We start from the raw sequence: 16014 nt of genomic DNA on the forward strand, positions 1-16014 counted from the left end.
TCTCAAAAACGGTCTCTTCTTAATTATCCATTGGATTTATTCATCTTTCCCAAAGTTTTTTCACATGATTAGTGAAAGGTGGTTGCATGTGCCTATCTTCTGTTCTCAGCAGGATGCTGGATTGCCCTTGCACTGAGCATCCTTCTGTATCCCTCATATAATTCTCCAGTTCTTGAGTATTCCCTGTTTAACATTTCTGCCTGGGTACGTGTGGGTTTTACAATTACTGTCCCAGCTGAAGTATACTGGGAGATCAGATAATTTATAAAAAGGAGGGTAAAAGTCTCCTTTTGTGAAAATAAATCTTGTGAAACCATGTCTGTAACCTTTAAAGTGAGCAGGAGTACTTCTGGGGAGATGGATTCTGTGAAATTACACTGTTAAGAGACAGAGGGGAGTCTCTCTCTTGGCTTCAGGGCACTAAAACTCAGCCCCTGGTCTTGCCACCGTCTTAAGAGAGAACCTGATGGGTCAAGAGCCAGCGCATAATTCCAAGCCCTTGGTGCGACAGAGTTGGGCTGGGTTTAGTACAGGGTTGTTTTGCCAGGGACTGAACTGAAGCGCTCAGATGGACCCTGAGGGTGGGCATTGGTCCAGCATCTTGTGACAACCCTGAAGTGGTGACTTAGAACCCAAGGGAAGCAGCCAGACCATCTCCAGAGGAGAAGGCAGACCCTGGTTCAGTGCTGGTCACACTGCAGAGTCTCCGGAGTGGTTTTGCCAGGGCGAGGTTTGGCACAGGAGCAGCATCACCTGGGACCAGCCTTCCTTCATGCAGTGTTGGCATTTCCCATCTGTGCCAGCTGCTGCCTCAGGTCCTGCCCCCAAAGTTCCCAACCTGGGACAAGCAGCAGTGAGCAAGGCCGGGGTACAATGGTGCTGCTTTGTCAGCAGAGCAGATTTGGGTGAGGTTCAGCCACGGCAGCTGTTCCAGGGCAGAGCAGGCAGGGAATACCAAACCTTGCATTGCTTGAGGAGAGATGTTCTCGCTCTGCTCACCCAGGAGTTTATCAAGAGGAATCACAGAATGTCCTGAGCTACAAGGGACTCACCAGGAGTCCAATTCCTGGCCCTAAACAGATACCCAACAATCCCACCCAGTGCCTGAGAGCATTGTCCAAACACTCCTTGAGCTCTGGCAGCCTTGGGGCTTTTTGAAGTTGCAGAGGAAAAGTCTTGATGTGATTTGATGATTCCAAATGGGTTAAAAAGCATTTGTGCCTTAGCACAGGAGCAAGTCCAGAACAAATTCCTCCAGCTCCTCTTCAGGCTGCAGGGCAGTGTCTGGCAATTGTCCTCCACCGAGGGAAGTGGAAGGAGTGGGTTAATGGACTGGTCCCTTTGCCATCTCCTGAAGAGTTTTTGTGCCTTACAAAGGCAGCACATCTTCCAAGGGGGGTGGCTGGTCTGATATTGTAGGATCACAGGCAGGGACACCTTCCACTAGCCCAGCTTGCTCCAAGCCCCATCCAGCCTGGCCTTGGACACTTCCAGGGATCCAGGGGCAGCCACAGCATCTCTGGGCAACCTGTGCCAGGGCCTCACCACCCTCACAGCCAGGAACTTCTTCCTACAATATCTAATCTAAATCTCCCCCCTTTCAGTTTGTTTATCTGATGGATTAATGCCCCAATGAAATGCATCAATTAGACTGAAAAGTGTTCCCATATCACCTCGTCCCCGATGTCATTTAGGTGAAGAATTGATGGGAGCAATAATAGGACGAGTTTTTAGGCCGAAGTGTTGAAAAGCATAGTTTGTACTGAGATCGGGGAAAAAATTGCAGGAATTGAGGTAAATCGTTCTATGAAGAGAAAGAACGACCAGTAGAGCTTTCTAGTCTCGTGTGTTGGTACATTTTCCATTATTCCAGTAAAGTTCCCAGCTCAACCCAGCTCACCAGCTGATGTCCAGGTTCTTCTGTTACCCTTGGCTGTGGGAATTCACAGCTACATTTCTCCTCAGGGGACAAAAACCAAAGCAAGGCAGCTCTGTGCTGGTGACAGCATGAACGTGCTCATTGAAAGCTTCATTTAATGTTTATAAACATCAGGGATGACAGAAATGTTGTAACTTCAGCATTTAGCAATTTTTTTTTTTTTTAATGAAATGCAGTTAAGGCACTTTGAGGCTGCTGAAACAGCGCAGCAAACATTTGTAAGTTTGTAGGAAATCTGTGTCACGCTTCTCAAGTCTATAGCTGTGGGTAGGAGGAGAAGTGTCAACTTATCTCCAGGAACTAAAACATCCTGATTGTATCACATAGAATCAACCTCTCCAATCCATTCCTGTGCAGAGAAACCCAGTCACATAAAATCGGCCAGTTTTGAGGGAGGACTTTGAAGCTTTGTGACCACTGGCATTTGTGTCAAGCCAGGGTTATTTACAGGCTGCTGTGAAGGGGTTTAGCTAATCACTGGCAGCATTATCCAGTTTTTCATGCTTGGAGAGAAGAGCTATCAGAGCCCTGAGTTTTGAGTGGGGTTGAAGAGGTTTTTCACTTTGAGGCATCGTGTTATGACCTCTGCTAGAGGCAGAACGAGGTAGTGGGTTCATTTTGCATTCAGTATGCAAAAAAAAGTAATATTCAGGAGGTAGAAGCAGAGTCTGGCTACAAGGGTGGAGGTTAAAACACAATCCAGGCATGTTGGATTTGTGTGAGGAAAGCCAGAACTCACCTAGGGTTGATGCTTGCAAGGGGATGTCAGGAACAGCAAGATGTTTTTGAAGGTTGTGTGGATGTGGCACTTGGGGATATGGGTTAGTGGTGGGCTTGGCAGTGCTGGGGGCATGGTTGGACTTGATAATCTTGGAGGGCTTTTCCAGCCTAAATGTTTCCATGATCCTCTACTCGTGTGCTTTGGCCTCTGCCATGAGCAAAGGGGTTTGAGACACAGAGGAACATCAGCAGGGGGAATAAGGGTTGGGTCAGGAATCACCTGCAAGTCCATGAGACCTGATGGGTTCCATGGGGCACTGAGAGGTGGCTGGTGTCAAAGCAAGGCCACTCTGAAAATTCATGGAGATGATGGGAAAATGGTAAAATATTGCCCTCATCTTCCTAAGACTACACAAGGATAATCCAAGGAACTACAGGGCAGTCAGCTCCATTTTGACCCCTAAAGGAATCGTGGGGTGAGTCCTCTTGAACAAATTTCTGGGCATGTGCAGGGAAAGAAGGAGTTCGCCAGGAGCAGAGCCCAACCTCCCCTGGCTGCCCCCTCCTGTCAGGGACTTGTGCAGAGCCACAAGGTCCCCCCTGAGCCTCCTTTTCTCCAGGCTGAGCCCCTTTCCCAGCTCCCTCAGCTGCTCCTGCTGCTCCAGCCCCTTCCCCAGCTCTGTTCCCAGCACAGGGGAAGCCACCAGCATCTCAGGCTCTTTAAACAGGAGCCCAACCACAAGAGGGAAGTGACCTGACCCCTTTGCTGGTCATACACAAAATCTCACATCCAGTTTTGTGCCTCACAAGAAGAACTTCTCTGAACCAGAGGGGATTCACCAGCAGGCCGACAGCATGGCATGTTTTGAGACAAACAGCACTTATATATGCTGTAATATATTTATATTTTCAATAAGATCTTTCTTGATGTGATAAAAAATGAGGTAGATAAGGTGTCTCTGTGTATCATGATGTTCTCATGAGTGGAGCACATGCAGGGTGCAAAGCCAGAGTAAGAACTGAGCCTGTAGACAACTCCCCCTTCCCAAAATGATCCGAGGGGATTTTTCACTGCGGAGTTCAGGCTGAGAACAAGAAGCATGTGTTCTCCCTGAGCAGAGCTGGCTCTGTTGGCAAAACTGTTACCAAACGTCTCACAAAACTACGCAGTGGATTGAACTTCCCAGGTTTTACATTTGTAAGGAGAGGCAGTCAAGTATTTTTTTTTTCTTCCCCACTAGCAACAGATTGCACCGAATCCGAATTAGGTGGCTGCCATCTGCTTTCACACAGGCTTGGAAAACAGGCCAGCCCTCCTCAGCATGGGTGGGGAGGGTGCTGGGGAGTGTTTACAACTCTGTGTTTACAGGATTTGGGATTAATGTGCTGTTTTCTTTTTCTGAGACAGAGTAAAATTAAATTAGGCTTTGAGCAAAACACTGAGCACCTCTCGCTTTCAGCACCGCAGTGTAATTTAGAAAAATGAGCTGCTCAGATCATTCTCTACTCAAATATTCTGACCTCACCCAATCCAGTTTGGTAGCATCAGCCTGGGATGTGTATTTTGACATTTTCTCTGCTTTCAGTGCCCCATAACAGACTCAGCTGATACATTCTGGAGTCTCAGTGGTGAAGCAGAATCGCTCAGATTTTTTGGGGGAAAAAGGAAAGCAAGGTTTTATGGACTGTGAGGTTGGATAACTGTGATTTTCGGAGCAGGACGTCCATGACATCATCCCTGGAAGTGTTAAAAAAATGTGTAGATGTGGCAGTTGAGGACATGGTTTAGTGGTGAACATGGTGGTGTGGTGCTAGGTTGGTGGTTGGACATGGTGATCTCAGAGGGCTTTTCCAGCCAGGCACTGTGATTCCATGATTTTATGATTCTGTGACTCAGATATCCCAGAGCCAATAAATCACAGGGTTACTTGACCTTGCCTCTCATCAGGGCAGGCTGTGTCTGAGCCACGCAGGTACATCTTCTGATTTTACTCTTATTTGTTTAAAAAAGTGACAATATGGAAAAATTATATTAACACTGAAGTCAGGGTCATCCAGGTCCTGGAGCAAACACCTTTGGGAAGACACCAGGGCTTGTGCCAGGCTTCTCCTACCCTGGTGTCCTGCATCCCTGGCAGCTCCTCATTGTTGGGCTTCTGGAGGTGACACTGAGCTACCAGGGATGAATTTTTGGGTGGTGACCTTTTTCAGTGCAAACAACTGAAGGGGTCACTCACTGCAGAGTGCCTTGGGAAGCCAGGGGAAAAACAGGCCTGAATTCCAGCGGTGTGACCCACGATGGATAAGGATACTCCTGTGAGGAGCAGTTCCTCGCCTGGTTATTCCACTTGGCTTGGCTGATTTAACCGATTTCCCCTGATTTAATGCACAGGGGCTTGGTTTAAGCTTTTCTCAGCTGTGGGGATGAATCAAAGAGCTCCATGGCTGCAGGTGGGCTGGAGAGAGATTTTGGTATCAGCAAAGGTGCAGACACAGTAAAAGAAATTTTTGGATGTTTCATTTATTGGGCATTTCCGTGCCTGGTTTTAGTGTCTGACGTGACCCTGCCGTTCCCAGGTGCTGTTCAGAGGAGAGCTGAGCAGCTCCAGCACACACTGAAAGCAGCATTTGCACAAGGCACATCTGTACTTGGGTTTGCTTTTGTTTTTAACTTGAAATCTTCAGCTGGATTGGCCTTTCCACTACAGCTCATTTACGCTGCTGTTGGAGGAGTATAATTTATCCTCATATTTACACTGCCAGGGTGGTTTTAAGTGGGAAGTGAGAATCAGACCTTCAATTTTCTGGTGGTTTCTTTGTGTTTTGATGACAGATGAACAGCTGGAGATGCAGTAGCCTTTAACCAACCCCCGGAGCATCCCTTCATTGCTGTTAATTCACAGCAGAGACCTGTTGCGAGTAAGTCATGGGAGGATAAAGCAAAGCAAAGCTCGTTGTGTCTCAGAGCTGCTTTGTTCCTTCATTTGATAATTATAGTTTTGGTTTTAATTGTTTAAGCCGTTGTGTTCTGCGTTGTGTCACCCTGGGATTGTGCACTGCTGTGGGTGGGACAGCTCAGGAACAGAGAGAGGGATTCCTGCTCAGAGCGCACTCAGATTTACTTGTGTGACCTTTGGACACAGAGTGGGATTGATAAATCTCTGCTGACAAGCAGAGAGGCATCACCACTTGGAATTTGCAAATGTGGAACAGCAGCAATTAGGGAAGAGGGAGTTTGTATTGCCAGAGCTAGGAATTTATTTGAGGGAAGATGGATTCGGTGTGAGGTGTTGATGAAGAAGGTTTTGGTTTTGCCCGGTTCCTGAAAAGCGCTTTTTAATAAATTGTTGATCTTTGGAGACCTGTAAGAAATACCACGGGTTGCCTTTTATCAGCCTATAATGTGCTTTCATCACTCCAGAGAAGGATGTGAGAGTGATACTGAGTTGGTCCCTGGAGAAAGGCAGGAGACACCGCTGACAGCTCCGGAGTTACAGCTGCAGCGAGTCTGCGTTGAAATGGAGCTTAAATTTCCTCGTTAGCACAAATATCCCTCTAACCTTATCACCAAAGTGCTGCTGCTCCTTTCTCACACACAGAATTACTCTACTATAATGCTACAAGTAATTTACCTCGGTAATACTGAGTCAAAAACAACTCCTGTCTGAGCTGTTATGATTTATTGCTTCTTGAGGCTCTTAAGGTTGAAATGGCTTATCCAGCCTTGAAACTCCAAAATGCCTAAATATTATACTCTGCATTTACTACGAGGCAAACTCTGTGTGGATTTGATGGCATTGAGATAATCAAGATGAGATGCTGAGTGGCCATTTTGCAAACATTTTCTGAGAATAACATCAAAAAGTAACCAGATGTTAAAAGTGTTGTAACCTGTGCTGCATTTCTTGGAATCACAGAATGGTTTGGGTTGGAAGGGACCTTAAAGCTCATTTAGTTCCAACCTCCTGCCATGGGCAGGGACACCTTCCACTATCCCATGTTATTCCAAGCCCCTGTCAGCTCAGGACACCCTGTGCTTTGCCCACCCTGTGACCTGCCAGCTCTAGGGTTCACCACTGTTCACCCATATTTTATTTTAATATTTCAGTTTCTATGGCTGAGTGGAGCTGAACTGGAGTTTGCCTCTGAGGCCAGTTTGTTCCCCTCCTCCTTCTAGTACCCAGCTTTAAAAACTGCTGACGGTTGTTTTAAGGGCTGATTTTTGGGTCGGGCCTTTCAGAAGCACAGCAGGGGGAGGATATTGTTGGAAGCCGGGAGAACAGAAGGGTTGCTGTGACTCCAGTCTGGAGGAAAGGGTGCTCCACTGCTGGGGAATAACACTCTCACTTTGAGGTACTTCTCCTGGCCCTCCTGTGAAGGAACTCCAGCCCGCTCCGGCAGCGCTCCAGCCGTCCGGATGAGGGGTATTTTTGGGAGAAAAACAGGAGGAGCTTTGTAAGCAGGGCTGAGGCCAAAAGTCATAGAATCACAGAATGGTTGGTGTTGGAAGGGACCTTAAAGATCATCTAATTCCACCCCCCTGCCATGGGCAGGGACATCTTCCACTATCCCAGGCTGCTCCAAGCCCCGTCCAACCTGGCCTTGGACACTTCCAGGGATCCAGGGGCAGCCCCAGCTTCTCTGGGCAACCTGTGCCAGATCCTCCCCACCCTCACAGGGAACAATTCCTTCCCAATATCCCATCTAACCCTGCCCCCTTCCAGCATAAAACCATTCCCTGTGTCCTGTCCCTCCATCCCTTGCCCCAAGTCCCTCTCCTGGAGCCCCATTTAGGCACTGGAAGGGGCTCTGAGGTCTCCCTGGATGTTTCTCTTCTCCAGGTGAGCACCTCCAGCTCTCCCAGCCTGTCACAGAGGAGCCCCAGCCCTCTGAAGTGACTCACTTAAATGGTCACTGGAAAACCCAGGATGCTGGGGGAGCAAATGAAGGGCAGAACTTTTGTCAGGTGCTTTTGGACCTGCTGTGGATACACCGAAGCAGGGTTTTTTTTTTCCACCCAGGTGTAAGAGCAGGAGGTGTGTGAGCACAGATCATTTAGGTGAGCGCATTACAAACACTCCCCTAATTTAGCACATGCTAAAGTAGCCCGAGCCCATTAAATGCATGGTATTGCTGAGAGTCTTTATGTTTGAGCACACTGCAAAAGCAGTGGGTTCTCTTGTGGAAGAGCCTGAACAAAGGAGGGCAGTTACGTGCTCAGAGTTGCTCCAAGCAGCGAACAAAAATACCTTGGAGGAGCAGTGAATGGCGTGCCTGGGAAAAGGAGGGCAAGTGCTCTGCCTTTGTGGTCTGCAGCCCTGTCCTCACGAGGTCGGGTCAGGCAAGAGCTGCTGGCGCACAGAGGCACCTCAGGTACAGCTTTTTAGAAGGGCACAAAGTGAAAAATGAGCGAGGAGAATGATTCACCCGGCTCTGCCTGGCAAGCAGGACCAGGGCCCTCTGTGTGAGGACAGAGGCATCTTTGGGTTTGATTTTGGCAACCACAAGAAGGTAAAACAACATCTGGTTGGTGGCTTTGGAGGTCAAAGCCAGCATGCCTGAGCGTGGCCTCACTCCACATCTCGCAGCACACAGGCTCTGCTTGTGTTCTGTTGGGGGATTTCCCTGCATCCCACAGAAAACTTGAATATTCTGAGACCCTGGACCACTTCCATCCCTTGGCATCGTAACATTGCAACAAGCACCAATTTTCTTGGTTTTCTCCCGTGCAATTGAAGAGTTGAAATCTGTGATGAATATATTAACATTCATTGAATTATAGAACAGATATTTAGCATTTTTCCTGAAGGATCCTAAAATGCTTTGCAGACACTTTAGTGTATCACTACACAAATGCAGCCGCTTTTGCTTCATGCTTAGATTTAATTCAAGATGAAGGGAGAGAATTTGCTCTGTTGTATCACAGAATCACAGAATGGTTTGGGTGGGAAGGGACCTTAAAACTCACCTCATTCCACCTCCTGCCATGGCCAGCGAACTTTCCACTCTCCCAGGCTGCTCCAAACCCCATCCAACCTGGCCTGGGAGACTTCCAGGGATCCAGGGGCAGCCACAGCTTCTCTGGGCACCCTGTGCCAGGGCCTCCCCACCCTCACAGGGCAGAATTTTTCCATAATATTCCATCTAAACCTACGCTCTTCACAGTGTTTTTTACAGAAGGACATGTGATGAGTATGAGCAGAGAATTTTGTTGCATAAACCCAGCTTACAAGTGCACCCAGTGCCCCTCTTACACTTCTGGTGGCCTCAGGCACAGAGGTGACATCTCATGAGCTTGGCTGTATCCTTGGTCCAGCTGCACCATTGGAATTTGGAGGTGCAAGACCAGGTCCACATCTCTTTGAACCAGCTGGGTGCCCCACTTTGCATCCTCCTTTTCTCCTGAAATGAAAAACCCTCCAAATATTCAGGGTGAAAGGTGATAAAATATTCATCTATTCTGCGGCTCGTTAAGGCAGGGGAATTGAGTGTGGGCGCTTCCTCCACTCTCACAGCTCTGTCTCACTCCTGAGCCAAGATTCATTGCCATGGGAAGTGCTTTGTGCTCTTCCCTCATGGATGTCGGGGGTGTGAAGAGTCCCTGGAGCTCAGCTCTCCTGGATAGCAGCTCCTGCCTTCCTTCACCTCTTCCCAGGCCTGGCTTTGCCCACTGCTGCTCCTGTTGCTCCAGCCCTGAGCAGGGATTGTTAATCAAGGCCGTAATCAGCCTCTTGCAGGTCTGTGTCCCAAACTGGTGCTCCCTGGTTTCCTCTTCCTGGGTTTTTTTCCCTCTCTTTAGCAAAGCTGCACCCATTTGAAAGTTCCGTCTTCCCCTATTTTTTGAGATCTATTTGTGCATTTTTTTTCTCTTTTGTAATCAAAACAATCTCCAAGCCCTGCCAGGATCAGGATCTCTCTGGGTGATTTCAAATGCACTGTGAGACAGATTTGGACCTGAAGAAACTTAACTTGTAATTTGCACTCAGTGGAAACCCTTCACATTAAAGAAACTGCTTACAGTATCCATACTGGATGTTAAAAGAGGCTGGATTCCAGGCTGGAAAGTGTCAAAACTCACTTTTAGAGGCTTGGAGCTGCTGAAATTGCTCTCTGAGTCCACAGCCATCAGGCGGGTGGCAGTTCTGGAGAGCCTGGCACAGGCTGCCTGGAGAAGCTGTGGCTGCCCCTGGATTCCTGGAAGTGTCCAAGGCCAGGCTGGACAGGGCTTGGAGCAACGTGGGGAAGTGGAAGGTGTCCCTGTCCATGGCAGGGGTTGAACTGGATGGGCTTTTAAGGTCCCTTCCAACCCAAACTATTCTGTCATTCCGTGATTGGTGGCAGAGTGAGCTCCTGGCTGCAATTAAAGGTGGGTGAGACTTAAAAATAACCAGAGGCAGAAGGGCAAAATTCAAGTTTGTGATGCCCCAGGAGGTTTGAGATAACCCCTAAGTTTCCTGGTGGGTGCCGTGTCTCCTGCAGCTCATATGGAATGGTTGCAGAAGTGTCCAGGGAGAAGGCCATAAAGGAGCTGGAGCATGGTGCCAGCACCTTGGAGCTGCTCTGCTTCTAGGCTAATAATTCACTAATTTTTGGTATCAAATGCCACTTACTTTGCGGGCTGCTGCACTTCATGAAAGCTGCCATTGAGCAATCCCAGTTTTCTTCACAGCTCCCAAATTTTGTAAACACTGTCACTACAAAAGGCAGAGCTACTGGAAAGGTTTCTTCCCAAAGTCATTGTGTGGGAGTTAATTAAGATTTAACTCTTGACTTGGGCTCATCTCATCTGGGCTGATCTTGTCCGAGTGTGAGACAGGGGCTCAGATCCTGATGGGGTGGTGCCTGATGTGTCAGTTGAGAGCAGAAATTCTGCTTCAATGTCCTGTGCCTGGGACATGGTGACTTTCAAGAGGGTTTTAAGTGTTCACAGCCCTTACTGAGCTTTTTTTGGGGACAGTTTGGACGCTTTCATGTCACCGTTTCATTGAAGAGCATTGTAATTATTAATATCCAGTTCAGACACCTAAAGGAAGCGTTGCTTTGAGGCTAGAATTTGTGGAGACAGATGGGTGAACTGCTGAAGATAATCAGAGGTCAGCTGGTTAAGCCTTATTTTTTGAATAGCCTTGTTGGGGTTAGAGAGTGCTTTCTTAAAGCGTATTTACTGCATAATCTGTGCAGATGAGTGTAAGAGAGCCTTTGAAGGAATTAGTGAAATTCAGCTGAGACTGCTTTGCATTCAGGCAGTAGAGAGCTGCTGAAAAGCCCGAATGTCTGAGGGATCCTTCTCTGGTGACCCTAAAAACACATTTAAACCTCCTTTTCCACCTGCAGACTGATCTATGACCTCACCATGCCCTGACAAAGTGGAGTTCTCATGAAATGTGCTCCAGGTTTTAAGAGGGGGGAGTTAAAATCAGTTTTGGTCCAGAAGAGTGATAGGAAAATGCTGACACTCCTCACTTTTTGAAGGAAAAATCCATATTGCCACAGCCTTGTGTGAACAAATGTGGTGTCTGGGCCGGATGGACAGAGTTAGCTGGGCAGTGATGAGTCTGCTCACAGGAAGAATCTTCATCAAAACGTGAAGTGATGGAAGCTGGAGAAATCAGGCAGGAAAAATAGCTATTTATTGGGAGTGTTCCCACAGCTGATGCTGGGATCATGATCCTGTTAATGTGCCGGTGACGTGGAGTGCAGTGTCCCAGCAGGGCAGCACTTAGAGTCTGTCTGTCTGGAAAATCCTGTGGCATCTGTGACAGAGCCACTGAGGTGCTGATTTACTCCTTACCTCTGCTGGGTAGGAGCAAATGGCAAATTATTTGGGGCTTGGTGCAGTAGCTTGTGCTGCACTGAGGAAAATCCTCCTTCAGGAAGAGGTTTCAGGTTTTTAGGTGTCAGGACAGGCTTAGAAGGAGCAATTTCAGCAGCTGCTGCTGCCTTCAAGGCTTTCTCTCTAAGGTGATGTGGGAGAAGGTGTTTTTCATTCTTCACCTGTGGAATACTCATAACACTTAAGGAAGAATTTAAACCATCCTGGTGCAGTTTGGGACAGCTGTGTGGATCTGTGCAAGGGGCTGAATCATCTCCTGAAGAAAGCAAATGAACAGGAAGGATTTAACTTGGCTTTCCTCTAAAAGTGGTGCTGCCAGAGGTGCTCAGAAGCGGTGGATGCAGCGGGATCTGTTGGAAGCAGACAGACCTGCACAGCAGCTATCCTATGACTCGGGGGAAGCTGCACAGTTGTCCCCATCACTGGCTTCAGAGCAAATCTGACAGTCCTGCTGATGTTTATTTTCCCAACATAAAGATGGACACATCTCCGTGGAGCTGGGCTGGGAGAGCTGGGGGTGTTCAGCCTGGAAAGAGAAGGATCCGGAGAGACCTCAGGGCCCCTTCCAGGGCCTAAAGAGGCTCCAGGAGAGCTGGAGAGGGACTTGGGACAAGGCATGGAGGGACAGGACACAGGGAATGGCTTAAACTGAAAGACAGTAGGTTTAGATTAGCGATTTTAGGAAGGAATTCTTCCCTGTGAGGATGGGGAGGCCCTGGCCAGGTTGCCCAGGGAAGCTGTGGCTGCCCCTGGATCCCTGGAAGTGTCCCAGGCCAGGTTGGATGGGGCCTGGAGCAACCTGGGCTAGTGGGAGGTGTCCCTGCCCATGGCAGGGGGTGGGACTGGATGAGCTTTAAGGTCCCTTCCTGTCCAAACCATTCTGTGATTCCCTAATTCCAGATGTGACAGGAATGATTTGGGCACCACTTCATGAACATTCACATCTGTTTTAACTTCCAAGAGCAGTGTCCCTGCTGAGCACTCCCGAAAAGCTTCAGGAAGCAGTAGCAGAGACTTTGTGCTCAGCCAGAGAAAGACAGAGCACTCTGCATCCATCATCTCTACACTTTGTCTCAGGGTTTCTGGGCCACTTGTGGCCCTGATTGGTTTCCCCTGCTGCCAGATTTAAACTCTCCAGCCTCTGGAGCAGTGGATAATCTGGCCTGTGTGTGGAGTTACGAGGTCAGGAGGAAACCAGAGCTGCCAGCAGGATGTGAGCAGTTTTTAGCCAGGGATCCTCCAACCTCGGAGTGTTGTCCTGTTGCAGGAGGTGCATTCCTGTTTTCCCTGGCATCATTTCAGGGGCACAAACTGGAGTGGGAGTGGTGAGTTGGTGTCATTGACAGGCACATTTGCAGAGCATTCCTGTTCTCATAGAGCATCCTGAAGGCTGTGTTTTCCTCTATGTTCTCCAGACAGATTTTATTCTGAATCCTCATAATATGAGTGACCAAAAAATGACACAAACGCCAAGTGCTGGTTTGTGTTTACTGTTTGTTATCCTGAAATTCCTTGCTGGGATACTGCTGCTGGATCCCTCTCTGAAAAATGCTCTTAATACCAAGAGTGAGCAGCTAATTTTGTCCTTTTTAATCTTAATTTAGAATTTCAAAGGGCTCTCCCTTGACCTCACGAGTTTAGGGGAAGCTCTATAGATGAGTGTTTGCCTGTTTCTCCTGTCATTGTTCCCAACTCAAGTTTATCAGCAGTCTTTCTCAGATTTTCCTTAAAAGCACCAATGCCCTAGTGTATAATATTCTAGTTAAATCCAGGTGTATTAATGCCTTATCTGATTTCTCATGCACAGTTTTGGTACCTAGAAGAGAACAGGAAGACGACCTCCCCCTAAAAGGAGTGGTCGTGCCATGAGAAGAAATAGGAGTACGGATTACACTTACAATTTCACTTCTGAAACACCAATCTGTGTTGATGGAATTGGTCTGTTACTGCTCCCCAAGGCACACTTTGAACTTAATGGAGCCACTGGACATAAATAAATGCTTTATGCAGTTTAGCTGGAAGTGTGGATCCTCACCTTTCCCCTTTTCCCTCCTCTGTCTCTGTTCCTGCCTCCTGCCTGGCACTGTAATGATTTGAAGGGGTTTGTATCTATTTCCACGTGGCTGCCTTGGAGATCTTTTCAACCAACTTCCCTCTGGACTCTCTACTACCATTAAAAGATGTTTGAAATTACTCAACCTCAACAGTGCTTGAAATTGAGCCATGTTCTGTTGTGTCAACAAAGTGCTGCAAGTGCTGATTGTAGAGGCTGGAATAAAGGTTTCCAGCTCTGGTGCTGCTGCCCACAAAATTCCCTTATTAAGTGATGTTTCCCCACCTGGGAGCTCAGATGTGCTGCTCCACTTGCTTATTTGTCCATCTTCCTTTATTTTATTTAGATTCTATAATCAATGAACAGGTTGAAACAGTTCTGCTGCAAGACTTCCACCCCTGCCATGGGCAGGGACACCTCCCACCATCCCAGGTTGCTCCAAGCCCCGTCCAACCTGGCCTTGGACACTTCCAGGGATCCAGGGGCAGCCACAGCTTCTCTGGGAACCTGTGCCAGGGCCTCCTCACCCTCACAGGGGAGAATTTCCTCCTAATGTCCCATTGAAATCTCTTCTCTGTCTCCCCATTTGTCCTATCACTTACCAGCCCATGTAAAAAGTCTCTCTCATTTCTTCCCTGCTTGTTTTCCTTTGTGTGCTTGGATGTACTCAGAAATGATTTGGGGAAGGATTGAGGGCTTTGTGAGTTATTGGAAATTTGTGATATTACTTGGGAGTCTGAATAGTTTCACGGTGCCCTACTTGGCAGTGCTGTGTTTTTACTAGAGCAGAATGTTTCAGAGGGGGAAGAGTATTTTAGTTTCACTCATGTGTTGCCCATGAAATACATGGAGAAGGAACAGTGAAGTGTAATTTGTCCAGTTTTGGTCTCACATGGTATCTTCCCAGACCTCTGCTCTGGAGCCAGGCTGGGAGAGCTGGGAGTGTTCACCTGGAGAAGAGAAGGCTCCAGAGAGAGCTCAGAGCCCCTTCCAGGGCCTAAAGGGGCTCCAGGAGAGCTGGAGAGGGACTTGGGACAAGGGCTGGAGGGACAGGACACAGGGAATGGCTTCCCAGTGCCAGAGGGCAGGGATAGATGGGATATTGGGAAGGGAGTCCTGGCTGTGAGGGTGGGGAGGCCCTGGCACAGGGTGCCCAGAGAAGCTGTGGCTGTCCATCACCAGAACTGTTCAGGCTGGATGGGGCTTGGAGCAACCTGGGCTAGTGGAAGGTGTCCCTGTCCATGGCAGGGGGGTGGAATGATGTGATCTTTAGGGTCCCTTCCAACCCAAACCATTCCATGATGCTTCTGTAATCGTTGATAGGCTGGTTGCTGTCCAGGTCATGAGGACAAATGAGTCAAACTGAAAATCTTTATTTTGGGAACGCTGCATTTCAGTGGGTGCAGCACAGTTTCTGTGTCTTCTCTGGCTCAGGGTTTCCTCTTTCCTGCAGCAGCTGTGATATTTTGCAGTAAATATCTGGTCACAGCCCACTGTCATCTGGTGTCTGAGGACATCCTCTAAGCAGAGGTGAGGACTGAGTTTATTTTTCAGTTCAGAGAGTGTCTCTGCACTCGGTGAGCGATGAGCTCTGCTGGTGCTGGATCAGACATCGAAAAAATTCTCTCTCCGCTGGTCCAACCTCTCAGTGAAAGCAGCTGATTTCCCTCTGTGTCTGAGGTTAAAATAAGCACAATATTTCAAGGGCCTGTGATTTCACAGTCACATCCTATGATAGCATTGAAGCTGCAGATTCCAGAGGGGGTGATTTTGTTGTCTTCCAGTTGGGATATCCCAGGAGCAGTGCTTTGAGTGCCAGACCTAACGAAGCCTGGTGTCCTGGGGCTTGTGTCACAGTCAGCTGCTCCGGGGCCCAGGGGGGATTGCAGAGAATTGGTGGAAGGTTTGTGTGCCTTTTACAGGGCTCTGTTCTGTGCAGATCCTCTGGTGCCCGAGAAGGGAGAGGTTCACACTGTTGTATCCCCAGGGATGAGCATAGAGGAGGATCCAGCACCCCCATTCAGCATCAGGGTGAACTTTCATGGCATTTTAAGCCTTTTTGTTCAATGGGAATTCAGGGCCTAGAAATTTAAGTCGTATGAGCGATGGCTAAGGGAGCTGGTGGGGCTCAGCCTGGAGAAATGGAGGCTTAGGGGGACTTTCTTGCAGAGGGAGGAGACACCCCAAAGGTTCCTGTTTCTCCTAACACTTTGTTGAGAGAGGAGAGAGACTGGAAATCCCAGAGGATGTGTGGATGTGGGAAGCTGAATGAAAGCGATGTCTAAGGAGGACTGAAAAAAGTGGGTTTCAAGTGAGAACGTGGGAAGGGATGCTGGCTTGGCTTTGTGAGGAGGTTGTAAGTCTTAAATACTCGAGTTCCCAGAAGATGTTTGAGGATAAAACAATAAGGGAAAAGAACAGCATCACAAATACCTGGTACCACTGGCCTCTGAGCACAGGCCCAGTGTC

General features: G+C 48.3%; 1 long non-coding RNA gene across 1 annotated transcript in view; it reads left to right on the forward strand.

The window, feature by feature from the left end:
• Positions 1 to 3297: 3297 nt before the first annotated feature.
• The window catches only part of LOC108445874, a 17599-nt gene continuing 4882 nt past the window's right edge, over positions 3298 to 16014 (forward strand). Inside the window, exon 1 of the long non-coding RNA XR_001860902.1 lies at positions 3298 to 5578. This is a non-coding gene — a long non-coding RNA (uncharacterized LOC108445874). The remainder of the gene's footprint in view (positions 5579 to 16014) is intronic.

This window comes from Corvus brachyrhynchos, unplaced genomic scaffold (genome assembly GCF_000691975.1).
Source record: "Corvus brachyrhynchos isolate BGI_N302 unplaced genomic scaffold, ASM69197v1 scaffold203, whole genome shotgun sequence".
NCBI lineage: Eukaryota > Metazoa > Chordata > Aves > Passeriformes > Corvidae > Corvus > Corvus brachyrhynchos.